Here is a 17,767-nt window from a genome sequence, read left to right as displayed (position 1 = left end):
GGGTATGAGGTACCATGGAAATGTGCGTGGCTTTACCCCAAGTTTAGTTTTTATACATCGTGATTTGAATGTGGAAACGTTCTTACGCAAAACTTCTGTGCGTACGCACCGTTTATACATGAGGCCCCAGGCGATCACCCTTCCCTTTCCAGATAGGGATGACAAGTCCCGTTTTCCAGTCAGTTGGGATGATGCCAGTCTCCCAAATGGAAGCAAAGATTGCTTGCAATGCCAAGAGGACAGCCTTACCACCAGCCTGGAGAAGTTCACCCCGGATACTACAGATCCCTGCAGCCTTTCCGCCCCTCAGCTGGTTCAGCACCTATGCAATCTCAATGAGATTGGGTGGTTCACAGCTACTGTAATTCGAGGATCAACCTCAAGAAACGTGGACCTAGAGATATCAAACATCCTAGCCGGAGGATCAGCTTTGAACACTCAGTACACCAGAATGAAAAACAAAAAACGGGACTTAAAATTTTTTTTAAAATGAATGTAGTACTAGGGTGTTGTACCGTGTTAGCCATTATGAATGTAGAGAAAAGCCAAGCATCTTTGATTACATCTTGCCTGAAGAAGGGGCCTGAGTTGCCTCGAAAGCTTGCATATTGTAATCTTTTTAGTTAGCCAATAAAAGGTGTCATTTTGCTTGGCTTTTCTCTACTTTTAAAATGTAATAAAGTGAGAGGGCGGCACAGTGGCGCAGTGGTAGTGCTGCTTCCTCGCGGTTAGGAGACCTGGGTTCGCTTCCTCGGGTCCTCCCTGCGTGGAGTTTGCATGTTCTCCCTGTGTCTGCGTTGGTTTCCTCCCACAGTCCAAAGACATGCAGGTTAGGTGGATTGGCGGTTCTAAATTGGCCCTAGTGTGTGGTGTGTGTGTTTGTGTGTGTCCTGTGGTGGGTTGGCACCCTGCCCGGGATTGGTTCCTGCCTTGTGCCCTGTGTTGGCTGGGATTGGCTCCAGCAGACCCCCGTGACCTTGTGTTTGGATTCAGCAGGTTGGAAAATGGATGGATGGATGGATTAAAGTGAGAAATTGTAATATTGCATTGAAAGACGTATTTGGATCCTTTACTTGGTATTTAGCTGAGTCATCTTTGATTACATCCTGGAGTCTTCAGAACCCCACAGGCCTAGATAGACAGTTGATAATTTATTTGTCTTATAAGGGAAATTAAGTCTTAACAGAGGCTCAGTCCCTGCTGCTGAAAAACAACTTCACAGCATGATGCTGCCACCACTATGCTTCACTGTTGAAATGGTATTGTGCAGGTGATGAGTGGTGTGTGGTTTAGTCCTTTACTTGCCTTTTTGCACATTTTCATGTGTCTTTTAAAGAGAATGAGCTTTTGCCTGGCTATGTTGCACTGAAGATAAATCTTCTTGAAGTGTCTCCCATTTCCAAACAGGTTCTCACAAGTTCAGTCGCAGTGATTATTGAGTTTTTGGTCACATACTTGACCAAGGCCCTTCTCACCTGATTCCCAATTTACCTGGGTGGCCAACTCTATGAAGAGTTGTGGTTGTTCCAAACCTTTTTCTCTGTAATAATTATAGAGGCCACTATGCTATTGGGAACCTTCAATGTTGCAGAAGTTTTTTGTAGCCTTTCCCATATCTGTGCCTGAACACAATCCTGTCACTAAGCACTACATAAAATCCCTTCAACTTCATGCCTTGGTTTTTGCCTTCTATCAAATGCGGAACCTTATATAAACAGGGGTGTACCTTTTCTAGTCACGCCCAAATCAATTGAATTGATTGCAAGTGGACTCCAAACAAGGTGTAAAAATGATAAATAGAATGGGATGCTCTTGAGCCAAAGTTTAAGTGTCATGGCAAAGAGTACTTGTGCCAGTGTGACATTCCAACTTTTCATTTTTAATTTAATTTGCTGAAATTTCTAAAATCATGTTGTCACGTAGTCATTCCTGCGTACTGAGTGTTGCAATATGTGGGGGGAAAAATAAGATTTTTTTTTTGGTACAAGCATTGTGTGTGCAGCAAATCCTTCCATACGCCTCTACTCACTTTCCCGTCTTTTTCAGTACTGTATACTTACGTCTGTGTACACAGACATCCACAAGGAGGCACACTTGAGTACTGGTTTTAGAGAACTTTGTTTGGAACGCAACTGCGACATGTAAAAGACACCATTCGGCGAGAAAAGCATATCGCAGAAAGCGGAGAGAGGGAGAAAGAAACAAACGGAATTCCTTCATATTCCGAAGTTGTAATAAGAATTTGCAGAAGAGGCAAGTGAGCGACAGCGCAGCTGGGGCAGCAAAGGTAGGCGTCTTCACTTACCGGTGCCGGGAGGAGAGCTTAATAGCGCCACACCCCTCTAAATACTGATCACTATTTATAACTGAACATAGCTTCTCATGTGTATAGCGTTCATGTAGGATTTATAGCCAACTTTATACGTGACCGGACATCGGTTTGTGTTTGCAAGAAAAAGTTCGAGTGGTAAGCACTACTTGGACGAATCGCATGACAATTTGTTTTTGAACGCAGATCTCCACCTGCATAGTTGGAGATGTCAGTGATCACGTTTGTGAGGACGTGTAAAAGTTTTACTAAATGACTCATATTGGGCATTTTCAGTTCAGATCTGGAAAGTTAACATGCTACGCTCAGTAATTAAAGACCCTCCCTTCCGAAATGAGGATCTCAGAATGGTTTAGACGCGTCGATCCATCTGGCTGAGCACCGTGGAGACTTGTGTCCTTCCACGGGTTGTTTTCAGTTTTTAGCGTGTTGATTTTCTTGTAATGATTCTTAACCCTTGTTTCTCACAGTCACAAGTTGTTTTCAGTTCTGTTACATTTCCAGGGAGTTAACGATCTACCCTCTCCATTTTATAAACTCTTCGTTTCAACTACTGCGTCACGTGGAGCCGGGGCCAATCCCTAAAGCGCCAGGCGTATAGAGGTAAGCAGTCCTGGACGGCACAGTAGTCCACCCAGGCATACGTTAACATTTCCTAGTTCATCCATCCATTTGCCCAAGGGGCACGGAAGCCGATGCCAGCTGTAGAAAACACAAAACGGATCAGTCTTGAGCCCCATCTACCCCAGAGCCCACGCATTTACACCTACTTTATTTTATGGAACAAGGCAGACATACAAGGATTTGGAAATTCGACGCGGACAGTTTAAAAAAACGGTATTGAACGCAAGCCCCTAGTGCTTTGAGTTAGCATCACTATTGCACGTGTTGCCATCTGTTATTTTTAATATATTTATTTGAATTGTTACTCCCCGTTATGTTTTTGTGCTAATTAAAGCAGTATAAGTATTTCTTTTTAAAAATTTTTATTGAGAATCTTTGTATGCACATTTGCAGTCATGTATACATAACTAGAATTCTTTTTTCTAAGATAAAATATGTTTTTTTCTTCTTTAAACATATTGCATTTGTCCACATTTAATATTGCAACATAGTTTAACATTCTTAAACCCACTTATACTAGATATGGTTTTCAGGAACCTGGAACCAATCCTAGCAGCACTGAGTCTAATGTAGGAATCGGTCCAAGAGAAAGCCCAATAGGCCCACACTCGCACATGCAGGGTGCTTATAAAGATCTGCTATTTTAACCTTACAGACACTTTGTTTTCCTCCCAAGTTCCCAAAGATGTATCTGCTGGGAGAAAAAAAAAGATATTTTTCTGTCTGTATTATTCAAACTAAAGCATCTCATTTATAATGTTTAAGTATCCATCCATTGTCAAATTTTATTATTACTCTTATTTAGCTCAGGGTAGAAGTGAACATATCAGGAACCCAATACAGTATGGTCTGGGACTCCAGTTCATCACAGTGCACAATTATGCACACACTTTGATCCATGATGGTTTGCTACTCTCTGTGGTTATTAAGGGGTGCATAGTAAGGCATCTGGAACTTCTTCTGTGACTCAGAGCTGGAGAGCTCAAGTAGGATGATGTATTTAGTTCCTCCTGCTTCATGCTGTCATCATTTTATTTATTGCCACTTGAATGATCTAATAATTTAATTTTCCTGTATTTATCATTTTGGAGATACATTTGCATGTTCAGTTTTTACTGCCTAACATCTCATTGTTTCAACCAATTTCTTCATCCTTGTTCATTTTATATTAATATATGAGAGAGAGATTTTTTTGTTTTATTTATTTATTTTGATTTCTTATTGAGGTCCATCAGCTTGCTTTCCATAGCAGTCAAATCTGACATGCAATGTGAAGTTTTTAAATGGCTTTTTTGTGTTGTTGTTGTTTTACTTAAGAAGGAAGTGCTTGTGATTTATGTCAGGGCTCTGGTCTTGAACTGAACAGCACTGTTTTGTTTGAAATGAAAATATATATTTAATGCCACCTTCTGGCACATGACCAATGCTGGCAAAGTCAGACTCATTACAGACTTGAAGCAGCTGGGAGGAGTTGGTTGGGTCCAGCTGTGGCTTGTTTCATGCCTCTGTGGCTCTGCGGTCTTTGAAAGAGAGATCTCCTTACCCACAGTATTTGCCAGCTCTGGCTTACAGTAATTTACAGGAGCAGTGGATACAAGGGTGGTTTTGTGAATGAGTGTGAGAAAAAAAACAGACTGGAATTGATGAGCTGGCATATTTAATAACATGTTGAACATGGCAGGGAAGACACACAAAAAAAAAAGAACACAATTGCCTAGCAGCTATTGTGCTTTTTCTATAAATAGCAGCCATTAAAAGAGGGTTGTTGCAAAGTACAGCTTTAACCTGCTTAAGGTCTCAACATAAACTGCCCACTAGAATAATGACAGTGGGTTATTTCCTGTATGGGCATCGTGTGTTATTATTGGGGTGCCAAATATAGCCTTAATGTAGATCAGGGCAGTAATGTGTTGTGCATCATCTAGCTTGCACACTAGTGGCATTCACTTGGGGTTACTTTTATATTTTTCATTCATCCATCCATTTTCTTTTCTAGTTCAGGATTGTGGATGGTGATGCATTTGGTGGCAGCTTTGAGTATAAAGCTAATGCAAATTTTGAAGAGGATTCATATTCTCTTAATCATATTGGCCCTGTGTTCTTGTTCATTCACAGAAATGCCAAAAGCAGAGCAGCTTTTCATTTTTTTTTTTGTTTAAAACATTATCTTAGATGGTAACTAGGGGGCTCCGCCCCCTGCTCGCTTCGCTCGCCAACCCCTGGTCTTGGGTAACCCGAAATAGATTTGAAAGAGATTATTGTCTGTCTTGGTAATTGTTACATATGTATCATGTTCACCGTCACGACATCTGTAGGTCTATGTAATATATGTAAATGACAATAGCAGTGTAATTGTTATGCAAGTATAGTGTCTTTGAGTTTGCGCAGATCTATGTATGAGATATATTGGAGTGTAAAGGTGTAGATGACGTACAAAGGATATCTTCATACAGCACATTTGTAGTAAAGATGGCGTGTTGTCCTTGAATGAGTTTTCCTTGGTATGGAGTTATTATAATCTTGACGTTAACGTCACATGCATGCCGAACTCTTGAGAAGGCCACATAAAGTTCTCTATGTCTAAATACAGGCTCAGAGAGGTAAAGGCCAACTCTGTCCATGGTCTGTCCTTGGGATTTGTTGATTAGGTATACGTTGTTTACTGTTAGTAATATGGATAATTGCACTTACTGTTAAAATTACCTATTTCCGTTAGTTGAACTCTTTCGTTCTGAGCCGTGGCTCCTTTGCTAGCGGTGCATAGGCGCATGCGCCTTCCGTACTATCTTGTGTTCGCCTATGCTGTGTTTTGTGGACGTTTGGGGACTCCGTACTTTCTCTGGTTTGACTGTGGGGCGGGACACGTGGCTCCTTCGCTTGCGGTGTATAGGCGCATGCGCCCTCCATACTATCTCGGGTTTGACTATGCTGTGTTTTGTGGACGTTTGGGGACTCCGGACTTTCTCTGGTTTGACTGTGGGGCGGGACGCCGAAGCCTGTTCTGTTTGTGTTTTCTGTGAGTACTTATAGTATTGTATTACTGTAAATGTGATTCACATACTGTATGCTGTGGAGTCCGGATCTTTGGGGCTTCTGTACTATCTCGGGTTTTTGCTTGCGGTGCTTTCGAAGCGCGTCGTAGGCGCCTGCACCTTCCATACTATGTCGGGTTTGACTATGCTGTGTAGTGTGGACGTGTAGGGTTCTGTACTCTCTTGAGAGGGCTACATACAGTTGTTCATGTGTAAACTCTGTGTTATTTGAGAACCGCGTTGTAGGCGCCTGTGTTCATTGTTTTCATCCAGGCAGGCTCGTGGTTCTGTACGTTTAATACGGAGAGTTCGTTGTAGGCGCCTGCGTTTATTGATTCTATCCAGGCGGGCTCGTGGTTTACCATTCTCGGCTAGCCATGTGTAAAGTGCTTAATATTGTATTACTGTAATGTGATTCACATATGTTGTGGAGTCCGGATCTGTGGGGTTTCTGTACCATCTCGTGTTTATGCTTGCGGTGTGTTAGAAGCGTGTGGACCATGCTGTGTAGTGTGGACGTTTAGTTCAGAAGCGCGTGGTAGGCGCCTGCGCCTTTTGTACTTTCACGTGCCTTCCGTACTATCTTTGTGGACCTGTGGGGCTTCCGTAGCCTCTTCCGTTTGACTCTGGGGTGCAGCACAGAATCCTATTTTTTGTATGGCCGTGTCGTTAGTCGTTAGCTATGGGTGCATTGTTGCTTCATTTCTTATTCACGTTAGTTGAGCTCTTTCGTTTTTGGGCTGTGACTCCTTCGTTCGCGGTGGATCAGACTTCGCTTGTGATTTATGAGACGCGCGCTGTAGGCGCCTGTGCACTATGTCTCCTGGTCCCATCGCCGTGTACCTGCGTCCGTGCCTTCCGGTTTACCATTCTTGGTTAGTAATATGGATGAAAGTAAAAAAGATGCCACAATTCAATCCTGCTAACAGTGAAGTAGTTGAAATTGAAACAGCAGAAGAAGGAAAAAAAAGTTGTTTCCATGCTGAAAACAAATGAAGGTGTATAGCCTTCTTCAGCTGTGCAACTGAAAAGGAATGAATAGGTAACATATAGAGGAGGGTAAGGAGGGAACAAAGCCAGGCCAGATGAATGAAGAAAAAATGAGAGTAGGTGTGAAAAGTTGCCATTAAAGAAGAGGAAAGGAGAGATTAATCTTTTAATCTGTCATTAAGACCTGAAGAAATGTGTGATTCTAGGCTTAGAATTGACTTAGCATCTTCTGATTTTCTTTGAAAAGTGTCTTTAAAGCTCTATGAAAGAACCCAAACAGAGTGGTACTGCTGTGCCGATCACATATTCCGACTCTGGTCGTGCACACACCCCTGCTTCAGAAATGCTTTTCTTTAATCGCAGAATGCAACAGTGGATGTTATAAGAGATGTGAAGAAAGGAATTAAGGAATATAAAGGCTGTGCTATGTGATATTGACCACAAATGTAATTATTTTTTTAAAAATAAAGTCTGCATCTGATTACCTTTTTCATATTCTGCTAATTACATTCAAATGAAGTTGTACCACTGTCCAGTTTGACTAATTATTTGGTGGGTCAGGGTCAGGTTCATAATACTGCATCTCTTCAGGTATAGGCAAGCCACAATTATGTGCCACATTATGTAGCATGCTTGCACAATGTGACCCATTTTCTGTGGACTGTAGAGCTGCACTCCACCAGTCTTATCCAGGCAGTGCCAACAACCTTTAATTTGCACTATAGTACATTCTACCACTTCCTGAGAGTGGCGGTCCTTATAACATCTCTCTTGTTCAGAGCATCAGTATTGACAGTCCAGTCTAATTTATCATCCAGCTGCACTCCAACAGTATTTATAGGTCTGCACCATCTGCACACAGTCACCTCTGATGATCACGGGGTTCATGAGGGGTGTGGGCCTCCTAAAATCCACCACCAGCTCCTTGGTTTTGCTGGTGTTCAGGTGTAGGTGGTTTGAGTCGCACCATTTAACAAAGTCATTGATTAGGTCCCTATACTCCTCCTCCAGCCCATTCCTGATGCAGCCCACGATAGCAGTGTCATCAGCGAACTTTTGCACGTGACAGGACTCCGAGTTGTATTGGAAGTCTGATGTATATAGGCTGAACAGGACCGGAGAAAGTACAGTCCCTTGTGGCGCTCCTGTGTTGCTGACATCAATGTCAGACGTGCAGTTCCCAAGACGCACATACTGAGGTCTGTCTTTAAGATAGTCCACGATCCATGCCACCAGGTATGAATCTACTCCCATCTCTGTCAGCTTGTCCTTAAGGAGCAGAGTTTGGATTGTGTTGAAGGCGCTAGAGAAGTCTAGAAACATAATTCTTACAGCACCACTGCCTCTGTCTAAGTGGGAGAGGGATCGGTGTAGCATATAGATGATGGCATCCTCCACTCCCACCTTCTCCTGATATGCAAACTGCAGAGGGTCAAGGGCGTGTTGAACCTGTAGCCTAAGGTGGTGAAGCAGCAGCCTCTCCATGGTCTTTATCACATGTGATGTCAGAGCAACAGGCCGAAAGTCATTCAGCTCACTAGGACGTGATACCTTTGGGACTGGGGTGATGCAAGATGTTTTCCAAAGCCTTGGGACTCTCCCCTGTTCCAGGCTCAGGTTGAAGATGCGCTGTAGAGGACCCCCCAGCTCCGGTGCACAGACCTTCAGCAGTCGTGGCGATACTCCATCTGGACCCGCTGCTTTGCTGGCACGAAGTCTCCTCAGCTCTCTGCTCACCTGCGCTGTTGTAATTATGGGTTAATATAATAGAGGGTTGGTGAGCTGGGTGAGAAGCCACATCTTCAGCAGTTACCCACCTGTTGCATAAGTAAGCGTATTATACGGTTACATCATACAGATAACTTACAATTTTGACCAAAAGGGTAATATATAAAGTCTTTTTTTACTGAGAAGCCAGCCATCACACACAACATAGTTTTCAAGTTTGTTCTCAACACTGTTTCTCAGAATGAATGAACCAGGCCATCGTGCAACAACATTAATGAGACACATTTTCACATCACATATAATTTTCACATTCATAGAGTGCAAATGCTTTCTATTTACCTAAGTAAATTTATTCTCTGAAGGCCCTTTATAGCAGTGTGTGTGCAGTTGTCTGCTCCAATTACATTTGGAAGGCGGACATTGCTGTGAATCGTGCTTTGATTTTTGCCCGTTTAAGAATTTATTACACAATGTTCAATGTTTGGAATACAAACGGGTAATACCATCCCATATAGCTGGCATGGTGTGACAAAGATATTTGAATAGCTAGGTCCCATTCTAATACCCATTGCAATGCCACTGAACTGGTGAAAAAATTGTTTTTAAAAGAGAAGGTATTGAAAGTAAGAACAAATTCTGTCAGTCTGATGAGGGTGTTAGTGGCAGGATTCTGGACTGATTATCTATTGAATGACTTTCTGAGGGTGATGAGACACTCATCATAAGCAATTTAATGTGTACATTGTATTTTCAGAAGTATTAACTTGCAATAGATTTCAAAAGGGAAGTGACATGCATTTCCTGCCTCTTAGCCCCAAAGGTACAGTATATCTTTAGGTTCCTTGTGGTTGTCTTGGACACACAAGGTCAAATTAAGACCTCTATGGATCACAGGGTGTCAAAGGTCAAAACACCCTCAACTTGCTGTGACATTAAGAACATTACATATGTCAATAATAAATCATGTATAGAAATCACCTTCACCTTCCTTTATTGTCCATTAATTTACTGCAATGAATGCAACATTACATCTGTGGAAAATCTGCTTCTGATAGCATAGTTAATATACATCGTTTAAACATTTTTTAAAGGCCTATGCTTCTTTGCGGCAAAAAAATCATATATTACTGAGTGTTTTGGATTTAATTTTTGCACTAAATATAAAACAATACACTGCACCCTTCGGATTTGCCGTTGTTTGGTGCGTTTTATCTAATGCAGTGGCCTTGTGTTCCTCATTGTTGTTTACGCTTAGGTCATCATTATACAGGTAGAACTCTGCAAAATCATACTGCCTGTTTCTGCTAAAGCAGCTTCTAACATTTAAACTCCATGTTTAAAAAGTTGGAAAAAAGACATGTTTTTCAGTGTCTTGTCAAGTTCTATAAAATGCTTTCTTCTGCTTTTACTGCTTGTTTGTTGCTGATCTGTTGATTTCTCCTTCATTATTCCAAATATATCATTTAAATTTTGAGTTCTTGTGTTTTCATTTTTCATTGTATTTTCATCTTTTTTGTGTTTAATTTTCCTTTGCATTTTGATTTTTTGTTTGTGTTTTAAATTATTGTTTATATTTTCATCTTTTATTTGCATTATTTCAATGTTTCTTTTGTGTTTCCCTTTACGTTACTGTAATATTGTCATTATAGAGCAGAAGAAAAATGTTTTGTTGAAAACAATGTGAAGAAATGCTGCCCTAGTGACATGAAACATTTTTATCTTTGACACGTCTTGCCACAAAGGCCAAGTGTCTGAAGTGCAGAAAAGTGTGACATTTTGCTTTGATTGGCAGAGTGACTAATTCATAAAAATTAACCATACCTAGGGAGTTCTTGTGATGCAGATTATGATAATTTCTTGTAATTAATCAAAATATAAGAAGCTATAGTATGTAACAGAAACCTGAGACTGTAAGAAAATACAGTCTTTCCTTTTTCTGGTATGCATCAAAGGTAGTGTAACGTAGTTAACTGTATACAGTTAACTATAGGTGTTCTGCCCCACATGCTGTTAGTTGTTACTGTTATTTGTTGAACTGTGCTCCCCCTTTGTCTTGTCATTTATTAACACACCTGTCAGTCACATTCCACACTCACAGTGGTGTTATAAATGTCTATTAAATGTCAATGTCACCCCATGTAAAGCACGTAGGTCGCATAATGAACATTTAAATACAATTCACCCCATGTGTTTCACGTAAGCACCCCATAATCTCTGGTTTCGGTTATGTCTGAAACAAATCTTTAAGGTATATAAACTCCTGTATTTGGTTAGTTGTGGTATTGAGCAATTTGAACCTCTGTCTACATGCTTCTCTTTGTCACAATCTGACCGTGGAAATCACTCACCTTGTATGTATCTTTTAAAGCTTTACTGTTTAATGTATACTGCTATGTATTGCTTTATATATCATTATTTATTGTCTTTGGTAATACACCTGTGAATACATCTATGTTTCCTTTGTATATATTTCAGTTTACAATGAGGTAAGGCCAGTAAAAACCATCAAGAAAGCTCACCCTTGTTTATATGTAGATGTGCTTAGTTGTTTAAGCTCTCTGTGGCTGCGCTGCACAAATGGCGTGCAGTGCAGCAGAAAAATAGGAATTCAAGTTAATTCTCCTGGTTCACATACAGACTATAAGAAGGGTGATGTACCTACCAGCAAATGTGAAAGACATTGTATTTAATGTGTTCATTACTACAGAAGGTTGAAATCCTCATTCATTATATAGGGTAAACATGAATCTGTTATATTACAGCCAGGGTTTATTCTCTGGAATGAATTTGTTTCTTGTTGAGTTTGTTAACTTTATTTTTCATTTGTCTATGTTAATTAATAAACATAAACAAGAGAAATATGTTCTGCCCATTAAAGATTTGTTTATTTATCATCTACTGTATATAATGATTTGTTCCACTATGTTCCTATGGTACTTCACTACTGACAGACTGGACCTTGGCCTTTATCTTCTGAGGGTGAGAACAGATCCTCAAGTAATTCATTGAAGTTCATTGAGTGCATTTACAGTCAATATTGCATTTTATGGTTTATTTGGATTTTTGCTTCTTTTCTTGGTTTTTGATATTTGGATTTGTAAATAGGAACTTGTTCACTTAATATTTCACTTCAGGCAACTTATTCTCATTTATAAAGATTCTGCTCTGGGACTTGTTCTTTTTTAGCCGAAAGTTGTGTGGTTTTGTTCTCTATAAGGGCATCTTTGTGTATTTTATAGGTTTGTAGACTTGACTGAAGTTTGTTTAGAACTTTTACGTTAGTTCCTTATTTTGGGCCTAGTAGGCCAGATCTTCCTTGTGGACTGGTGTGGTCAAACTGCTTGGGGTTAAGCAATTTCAAGCCCTTCTGGGAACGCCTGGCCTGGCTGGTTGAGCTTTAGGGATGCCTCATACTCCTCATCACTATAGAATGGTGTTCAGATTACAACAGAATCAGTCCTGAAATCTCAGTGTAGGCCGGTAGTTCATAGTCAATAGAAATGTTAAATGCTGCTAAAACAATTAACCTTTCCTAGAAAGAAGGAGAAATGTAAAATGATGGAAATTGGTTATTAGCTTTATTCATATATGGTATTCTTTGCTACAATGGCCTATAACTATAAATGCATGTGTTTGGAGAGGAATAGTTTGGGATGTGTTATGGTCAGTACCTCTAGGCTCACCATCTGTTTGATGTACTGTATGTGAACCAGATAATAACAGGTCATGCTGGTTTCAGGTTTCCTCTTCTTAGCCTCCTTAAATTTAAGTTCTGTTGGTGCACTGACAGATAACACTTAAAACATGAGGGCAAAAAGTGTTGAGCACAAAATAAAACAAAGCCCAAAACAAGAACCAAGAATCGAAGTCGAAGGAGCATCATTCAAAACTGAAAGTAACACGAGAGAAGAATTTTAAATAAATTTTCTTTTCTTTTATGGTTTTGGTATTTGCAGATTGGATAAAGAAATAAACTCAAAGCCATCCTTCTATCCCATTGTGTTGATTAATTATAGTTCACGACCTCAGAGGCCATGCTCCTAGAAACGCGGGAAGCAGACTTAGGGCTTGTTTATACTTAACGCTCAGAACCCGTACACGCATGCATCGTGGCTGCCACATGTTCCCAGCGTTCATTTGACGCGTCCTCTGAGCAGGTCCTTAGAAATTAACGCAATGTGTGTGCGAGTTGCAGTACCAGCAAAAAGTTGGGGGGCGCAGTATGAGAAAATTGGAACGTGACGTCAAAGTCTCGTTTACATAGTCTGTTTACTATCTCCTATCTGCGGATCCTAGTAGGTTCGATGTGTGCGCTTCAATGTTTGATGAATGGTTCGATGTGGTGAAGCAAAATGGCGACATACAGATGCATTCGTGGTGCTTTTATATTTAAGTGTTGCATATTCCACGACACGATACATTTTAAATGTCTCACATACCATCTTTTGTGCTGTCTTTTTTTTTCCTGGGGCTTCCTCCTTATCTGACAGCAAACAACAATAAATCACCACACTGAATACATTAAATGTATGATATTCCAACTCTCTGCACATTTAGAATCCTTAGATTTATACTTGATATCACTTTCATGATGAAATGCATTAAAGTATGTATGTTGCATTTTACAGATAAATCGTTAATTTCATTTAAATAATGAACACTGTTAATAATTACACACATGGGGGGTGACACAGTGGCGGAGCGTTAGCGCTGCTGTCTTGCAGGGAGTCACGTCGTTGGTATTCCCTGCCTGGAGTTTACATGTTTTCCTGCTGGGTTTCCACAGTGTGCTCCGGTTTCCTTCCAAAGATATGCAGATTTGGTGACACTAAAATGATGCTAGTGTATGTGTGTGCTTGTATTCACCTTGCGATGAGCTGATGCCTCGTCCAGGGATATTTCTGCCTCATGCCCAATGCTAGCTGGAATAGACACATCCCTGGATTGATGGATTTAATCATTAAATATCCTTTTCAGAGATATTGCGGTAAGGTGTCATCAGAATTTAATGGGTGTTCCAGCCAATTCACAACACAGCGAAGCCGAACCTGTTCTCACCGTGATAATATCTTACACTGCCACCTGGTGGATTCCTGCAGATTTACGTAAAGTACGCACGCAAGTATAAACAGTAAAATGCTTGCGTAGCAGGAGAGTCCGCTGCAGCATGCGTCGTGTTGCGTGAAGTATAAACCCAGCCTTAACAGCAGGAATTCAAAATAGTGACGTGTGAGGACCCAAAATGGCATTTTTATTATATACATTTTTTATTATATAAATTATAGTGCTATTATCTAATTAATGAGGCTTGTTAAAAAAAAGAAAAATTAGTGAAGACACTACCACAGTTTAAGGCTCAAGCATTGCTGTAAAGGACTTAAGGCAGCATCTCCAATGTTGGAAAAAGAAAGGGTTAAAATGGGGAAAAGAACATAAGTATTGGAAGGTGGATTTCTGGGCGATTCCCGACTTTTTCCCCATATTTAAACCCTTTTTTTTGAATTTTTCTTTGAAACTCTGCCTCTGGGGATAGAATCATATTTTAACTGTTGCTGATGATGATGGTATTTGATTTGTGTTTAAGGAAGATACCAACTGAGGACCTGTATGGTGTTTACTCCTCCAGCTACAGACCCTGGTGTACTTATCCTTTTGTGTAGTTGTGCATCTGGACCTTCTGCTTCTTTTTTTATTCTGGTTAGATCCATCTTGCCAGTGTATGAAATCTTCAGTTTCTTGTCTGTCTATTGCATGGAATAAACTTGAGAAAACTGTTTTGTATTTACCATTTTTGAATGTAGACTATTTACCTGCTTTATTTAACAGAATTCAGCTGTGCTACCACAATTACAAAGGTTTCTCTAATATCCAGTTACCATTTAAACATGATTAATTAGGGATGAGCTTTAATACTTTACTGTTAGGACTCTAGAGTTTTGGCTGCTGAAAATGGGGGTTGTAGTTGATATATTACAGCAGGAGTTTATTCTCTGGCTTGTATTTATTTTGTTTTTCTGTGTTTTTGTTAATTTTGATTATATCTTGCCTTAAGAAGGGGCCTGAGTTGCCTCAAAAGCTTGCATATTGTAATCTTTTTAGTTAGCCAATAAAAGGTGTCATTTTGCTTGACTTTTCACTATGTTAATGTTGAATAATTATTATTCATGGTTTGGTGTTATTTCCCATAGTTTTGTATATTATTATGTTCTATCCCTTTAAGATTGTTAAGTTAATATCTGTGTATAATGATTTGTTCTGTTATGTACCTTGTACTTTCTGGGTGGAGCTGCAAGAGGCAGGGCCACCCAGTGTTACAGCTGAGGGACTACCCTCAGCCTTAATCTTCAGAAACTGTTAGTAGATTCTTTAGTAAGAAACTAGGAAATGGCAGGAGGTGTGGGACTGATGATGTTCACTTGGAAGGTGGTGTTTATATCTGTTAAGGTTGGACACTTTATAGGAAGTTCTATAAAGGAAGAAGTGTAAATGGCACAAATCAGGTTGTTTTCATATATGGATTGTGTATTACAGGTGGTTCCCAAAATCACTCCTCCGGATCTTCTGTGGTTGCAGATTTTTGTTCCAACCAGATTCACAATAAGTGATAATAATTGATAATAACTGATTTAATTTAGTTAGTGGGTCTTTTTCCTTCTCTTATTCTACATTCAGAAAAGCACAGCAGTATGATTTTTACATTATGGCATTTCAAAATATTTCTGGTTTTTGCTATAGCTTTAAATCTTTAACTGTTTTTTGTTGTTTTTCTATTATTCTGTTACTCTGTGTAGTCTGCTCCCTTTCTTGTATCCGAATACTGACAATACACTAAAATGTTGAAAGGCTACTGTTTCAGCATCAGACCCACTAACTAGTAAGTAATGGAAAGGTAGAATTAAAATCAAGATGAATATATATAAAAAGTAAAAAAAAAAAGAATTATCAACATATAACTGCTTAATCTTAATTAAAATGTATTAACACACTTATTTACTTTTGTAAATTCTTCTTTTTCCTTTTTTATTTTATTGGTTTTATTAAAATCAAATAACATTCCATACACTACTCAAGTTTTACAAAAAGAAAAGGTTCAAAACAAATAAACCCCTGCGCCTGAGAAGTTGAGCTAGGCCAGCAGTGTAAAACTTTATGATAGTAAAGATAAGTGAATAGATCCATCCATCCATCCATTTTCCAACCCGCTGAATCCGAAAACAGGGTCACGGGGGTCTGCTGGAGCCAATCCCAGCCAACACAGGGCACAAGGCAGGGAACCAATCCCAGGCAGGGTGCCAACCCACCGCAGGACACACACAAACACACCCACACAGCAAGCACACACTAGGGCCAATTTAGAATCGCCAATCCACCTAACCTGCATGTCTTTGGAATGTGGGAGGAAACCGGAGTGCCCGGAGGAAACCCACGCAGACACGGGGAGAACATGCAAACTCCACGCAGGGAGGACCCGGGAATCGAACCCAGGTCCCCAGATCTCCCAACTGCGAGGCAGCAGCGCTACCCACTGTGCCACCGTGCCGCCTAAGTGAATAGATAAATTAATAAATGAATAAATAAATAGAGTAAAAGAGGGAAGAGAACCTGCTTCCTCAATTTAAATGCTTATTCTAAAATGTTATTGATTAGATCCTGCCAGGTTTTGAAAAAGTTTTGTACAGATCCTCTAAGTGCGAATTTGATTTTTTCCAATTTCAAATAGTATATAACATCAGTTACCCACTGATTTAGAATAGGTGAGTTAGGATTCATCCAATTTAGCAAGATAAGTCTACGTGCCAGTAGTGTAGTAAAGACAATTACAGTTTGTCCTTCTCCACTTTAAGCCCATCTGGAAGTAGACCAAACACAGCTGTTAGGGGATTAGGAGGGATTTTGACATCAAGGCTGTCTGAAAGGCATTTAAAGATTTTGGTCCAAAATGATGTTGATTTGGTGCAGGCTCAAAACATGTGGCATAGTGAGGCCGGAACTTGATTGCAGCGTTCACAGGTTGGAGCTTGACCTGGAAACATTTTGGACAATTTTAAATGAGAGAGATGCGCTTGATATATAATTTTGTGTTGAATAATTCTATACTTTGCGCATATGGAGCTTGAGTGAATTCTGTGCATTGCTAATTTCCAGTCCTTTTCTGAAATGTTGAGTGGGAGATCCTTTTCCCACTGTTCTCTTGGATCTTTGAAAGGGAGGGACTGTAAAATAGTTTATATATTATGGAAATGCTGTCTGAGTCCTCGAGACTCAGCAATATTTTTCCCGGCATAGAGGTAGGTGGGAGGTGAGGAAAATTGGGCAGGTTCTGTTTAACAGTTTCCAATTTGAAGGTATTGAAAGAAATGTGTTGCTGGAAAGTTAAATTTGGAGTGTAATTGTTCGTAGGATGCAAAGATGTTGTCTATGTACAGTGATTTAATCCTGAATGTTTTCCAGGCATTAAAAACTGCATATGTTTGAGAGGGTGGAAAAAGGTGGTTCTTGTGCAGTGGTGCTGCAGGTAAAAGCTTCTTTATCTTAAAATATTTCCTACAATGGTTCCATATTCTGAGTGAGTGAAGCACAATTGGGTTGTTAGTATATTATATTATTAAATATATTATATTTATTAGGGTGCATAGCAAGGAATATAAAGAAGTACTGCAGGATTTTATTTCCATTGCGGACCAAGCCAGTGTATGTTCATCTATTTGTGTCCATGTCCATGTTTTTATAGTTTGTATGTTTGCTGCCCAGTAATAAAATTGAAGTTAGGTAGAGCCATGCCAACTTTCGCCTTAGGTCTTTGTAGGGTCGCCCATTGGATATGTGGATGTTTTGAATTCCAAATAAATGAGGTTATGGTTGAATCTAATTTCTTAAACGATCTATTGATGTATATTGGAATGTTTTTTGAAATAAAAAGAGAAGCTTAGGGAGGATATTCATCCTAACCACGTTAATTCTTCCAGCTAAAGTAAGATGAACCGTTGACCATCTATGCAAGTCTTGCTTAATTTTTTCTATACAGACGGCATTAATAAATAGCTTTATATTTACTTGTGATGTT

At 39.8% G+C, this 17,767-nt stretch overlaps 1 protein-coding gene across 1 annotated transcript in view; it reads left to right on the top strand.

Annotated features, from left to right (window-relative positions):
* The first annotated feature begins 2,106 nt into the window (after nucleotides 1-2,106).
* Nucleotides 2,107-17,767, top strand: part of tspan4a (tetraspanin 4a) — a 486,888-nt gene continuing 471,227 nt past the window's right edge. The window contains exon 1 of the mRNA XM_028794888.2: nucleotides 2,107-2,287. The gene's annotated coding sequence lies outside the window, so the exon portion shown is untranslated. The remainder of the gene's footprint in view (nucleotides 2,288-17,767) is intronic.

Source organism: Erpetoichthys calabaricus, chromosome 2 (genome assembly GCF_900747795.2).
Source record: "Erpetoichthys calabaricus chromosome 2, fErpCal1.3, whole genome shotgun sequence".
Taxonomy (NCBI): Eukaryota; Metazoa; Chordata; class Cladistia; order Polypteriformes; family Polypteridae; genus Erpetoichthys; species Erpetoichthys calabaricus.
This window is presented reverse-complemented; position numbering and strand designations above follow the sequence as displayed.